Source organism: Pristiophorus japonicus, chromosome 4 (assembly GCF_044704955.1).
Source record: "Pristiophorus japonicus isolate sPriJap1 chromosome 4, sPriJap1.hap1, whole genome shotgun sequence".
Classification (NCBI taxonomy): domain Eukaryota; kingdom Metazoa; phylum Chordata; class Chondrichthyes; family Pristiophoridae; genus Pristiophorus; species Pristiophorus japonicus.
This window is the reverse complement of record NC_091980.1, coordinates 49,611,297-49,615,886: the sequence shown is the minus strand read 5'-3', so window position 1 is coordinate 49,615,886 and position 4,590 is coordinate 49,611,297. Positions and strand designations below refer to the sequence as shown.

General features: G+C 46.6%; 1 pseudogene; it reads left to right on the top strand.

The window, feature by feature from the left end:
• The first annotated feature begins 2,271 nt into the window (after window positions 1–2,271).
• On the top strand, window positions 2,272–2,509 carry LOC139263586 (U2 spliceosomal RNA; annotated as a pseudogene).
• Window positions 2,510–4,590: the final 2,081 nt, after the last annotated feature.

Sequence of the window (4,590 nt, the reverse complement as noted above, 5' to 3'; positions counted from 1 at the left end):
GGGGCATCTCCAGCGCAAGTGTCCGCAGATGGGCAAGCGAGCTGCGACGTGGAGGATGAGAGTCAGACTAGCGCGGATCGAGGTACGCAATCCGAAATGCCAGAGGAGGAAGTGTATGGACTGTACTCTTTCATAACCAAGAGTAAACCAATTTTGATTAATGTGAAGTTTAACGGGATACCGGTATCAATGGAACTGGACACAGGCAAGTCAATCGATCATGAATGAGAGGGCATTTAATAAGCTGTGAGATACCAAGACTGTGAGGCCCAGGCTGAGCCCTGTTAATGCCAAGCTGTGCATGTACACCAAAGAACTGATAAAGGTGATTGGCAGTGCACAAATGAACGTGTCATATAATGGTGCGGTTCATGAGTTACCGCTGTGGATTGTTCCAGGCAATGGTCCAATGCTGCTTGGCAGGAGCTTGTTGGAGCAAATCAGATGCGACTGGAACAATATAAAGTCGTTGTGATCGGAGGAGGATACATGTGCCCAAGTATTGAGCAAGTTCCCCTCACTGTTCGAACCGGGTATCGGCAACTTCACGGGAGCCAAGGTGCAGATCCACGTGGACTCAGATGTAAAACCCGTCCATCATAAAGCTCGAGCAGTGCAGTATATGATGAGGGAGTAGGTCAAAATTGAACTGGACAGACTCCAGCGTGAAGGGATCATATCACCGGTCGAATTTAATGAATGGGCCGGCCCCATTATTCATGTGCAGAAAAGTGATGGCACAGTGAGAATCTGTGTAGGCCACAAAGCTACGATCAACAGGGTTTCGAAACAAGATCAGTACCCTTTACCGAAGGCTGATGACTCATTTGCGGCGCTAGCCAGAGCCAAAACTGGACTTGTCATCGACCTATATGACACAAGAGTTGGTTGAGACGTCGAATAGACTTACGTGCATTAACACACACAAAGGACTGTTTATTTACCACAGGTGTCAGTTTGGAATTCGCTCCGCTACAGCAATATTCCAGAAGAATATGGAAAGTATACTGAAGTCAGTTCCCAGAACAGTCGTGTTCCAAGATGACATCCTGATCACCGGTCATGACTCCAAGGGACATCTGAACAACCTGTAAGAGGTCCTACTGCGTTTGGATAGAGTGGGACTCAGACTTAAACGCTCGAAGTGCATCTTCATTACACTGGACGTCGAATTCCTCAGGAGGAAAATCGCTGCTGATAGCATCAGACCTATTGACATGTAAACCAAAACCATCAAGAATGCACCCAAGGCGCAGAACATGACGGAGCTGCGTCGTTCCTGGGTCTACTCAACTACTTTGGTAACTTCCTACCTAAATTGAGCACCTTACTTGAACCACTGCATGCATTATTGAGAAAAGGCAACAACTGGGTGTGGGGCGCATTGCAAGACAGAGCTTTCGAGAAAGCCACCAATCTGCTTTGCTCGAATAAGCTAATGGTACATTATGAGCCATGTAAATATTTAGTTTTGGCCTGTGACGCATTGTCATGTGGAATTGGTTGCTTGTTACACCAAGCCAATGAGTCAGGGAAATTTCAACTTGTCGCGTATGCATCCAAAAGTTTGTCTAAAGCAAAAAGAACCTACAGTATGTTCGAAAAAGAAGCTTTAGCGTGTGTGTACGGTGTTAAAAAGATGCATCAATACCTGTTCGATCTGAGGTTTGAATTAGAGACCGATCACAGGCCGCTCATTTCGTTGTTTTCCGAGAGCAAAGGTATCAATATCACGCTTCATCCCGCATCTAAAAGGTGGGCGCTGACATTATCTGCCTATGATTATGTCATTCCCCACATATCTGGCACAGAGAATTGTTCCAATGCTTTGAGCCAGTTGCCGTTGCCCATACTGGAGGTGGAAAAGCCACAACCGGCAGATTTAATGTTAATCATGGATGCTTTTGAGAGTGAAGGTACCCCTGTCATGGCTCAACAAATTAAGACCTGGACCAGCCAGGACCCAATATTATCGGTGGTAAAGGGTTGCATCCTCAAAGGAGATTGGTCTGCCATACCTAAGCAAATGTGCGAGGAGGCCAAATCATATATTCGTCGCAAGGACAAACTGTCTATTCAAACAGATTGCGTATTGTGGGGCAATCGAGTTGTAGAAAGGGAGAGAGAAAGGGAGAGAGAAGTTTGTGTGTGAGTTACACAGCACACATCCTGGTATAGTGGCCATCGCCAGGTCCCACGTATGCTGGCCAGGAATTGATTCTGAGCAGGAAGCATGCGGCATCAGTGCAACACCTGCATACAGCTCAGCAAATCGCTTCTCGGCCTTTTGGCCAAGATCATGCGTAACTGACCTGACAGGGGAGTAACCATGACCCCAAAGTGGTTCTCCCTGGATCAGGAAGGTGGTTCTCCTATGCTTTTTGGAAATAGGAGGTGGGTGGGGTGGATTGACCCATCCACCTCCACGGAGGTGTGAGGGGGGCCTGACCCATCCACCTCCATGGCACGAACCTGGTATTGCAGTACTTCCAGGAACGGTGCAGTGGCTCTCGGCCTTTTGGCTAAGAGCATTGGCGCAGAGTGATCCTTGATGTGTGCAAGGTGACCTCTGGCGTTTGTGATTTGACAAAGAATTGGAAAGATTGGCTACGAATAAAAAAAAAAGCACCAGCGGAAGCGCCGCTGAGTCTGTGATCATGGCCATCCAAACCTTGGTCCAGGATCCATGTAGATTTTGCAGGTCCCTTCCTGGGCAAACTGTTTTTAGTGGTGGTGGGTGTTTATTCGAAGCTGATAGAATGCATAATCGTGTCATCCAGTACGTCCATGGCAACCATAGAGAATCTCAATGTCATGTTCGCGACACATGGTCTGCCTGACATAGTGGTGAGCGACAATGGATCGTACTTCACCAGTCAGGAGTTTCAGGAGTTTGTAAAACTTAACAGCATAAAACATGTAAGGTCAGCACCATTCAAGCCTGCGTCCAACGGGCAAGTAGAACGTGCAGTACAAATTATCAAGCAAAGCATGAGGAGAATAATCCAAGGGTCATTGCAGACCCACTTGTCTTGCATACTGCTGAGTTACAGGATAAGACCTCACACACTCACAGGGGTCTCGCCTGCTGAACTCATGATGAAAAGAGGTCTTAAGACCAAGTTATCTCTTGTACACCCGGATTTAAGTAATCATGTTGAATACAGAAGACAGAGTCAAAAAGGGTACTATGATTGCGCAACTGTGTCACGCGAGATTCCTGTTAATGATCCTGTATATGTGTTGAACTATGGTCAGGGTCCCAAATGGCTCGCTGGTTCAGTCATGGCCAAGGAGGGCAACAGAGTATTTGTTATTAAGCTCAAGAATGGGCAAATTTGCAGAAAACAAATAGATCAAACAAAGATGAGGGACACAGACGAGCCAGAGCAGTCGGACGAAGAAACCATCGACGACCAACCAACCTACCAGCAGCCTTCAGTAGACTCAAGGATCATCGGTGAACCTGGAATTTTCATCACAGACTTGTTCAATAAAAATGGACTTGCAATTCCTGACATGGCCACTGCCACCCCCAACAAGTCAGCCATGTAGCCTCCAGCCACAACAGACTCTGCACATTCACCCAAGGCTGGAATCGAACTGAGATGGTCAACCCGGGAACGTAAAGCACTGGACCATCTCAACCTGTGAAAGACTGTGATAAGATCTCAGAGGAGGGTATTGTCATTATGTACATGCTGTTTGTAACCACCAGATGTTATCATTGTTGGAGGCCACTGAGCAGCACGTACATGGTGCTGCTCTGGTATAAAAGCCAGCCATTTTGTGAGTCAGGCCTTTTGGGCCATAATAAAGCAGAGCCAAGGTTGTACCTTGTTCAGTTAAACAGTACTCAGTTTGTACCTTTATTGCATACATAAAAGTCATCTCGCCATAAACAGGAATAATGTTGTTGACAAAAGGCCTGAACAGTAACAGGGGCCTATCACATCATTGCACATTTCTTTATAATGCTGAGAGGGAAATTGCTCTTGAATGCCTGGATTATCTGTTTTAGTCCTGTGTGAGGGTCTCTGGTGCAGCAGCTCAGGCTGTGGGCTGTTCTTGCTGCTGTGGTTTTTCTGAAGTGTCTTGGGTCATTTTACTACATTAAAGGCGCTATATAAGTGCAAATTGGTGTTCTTGTTTTTGGTAGCATCATAGAATCATAGACGTTTACAGCACGGAAAGAGGCCATTTTGGCCCATCGTGTCCATGCCGGCCAACAAGAGGTTATCCAGCCTAATCCCACTTTCCAGCTCTAGCTCCGTAACCTTGCAAGTAACGGCACTTCAGGTGCACATCCAAGTACTTTTTAAATGCGGTGAGGGTTCCTGCCTCTACCACCCTTTCAGGCAGCGAGTTCCAGATCCCCACAACCCTCTGCATGAAGAAATTTCCCCTCAAATCCTCTCTAAACCTTCTGCCTATTACTTTAAATTGATGCCCCCTGGTTGTTGACCCCTCTGCTAAGGGAAATAGGCCCTTTCTATCTACTATATCTAGGCCCCTCATAATTTTATACACCTCAATGAGGTCTCCTCTCAGCCTCCTCTGTTCCAATGAAAACAAATCCAGCCTTTCCAA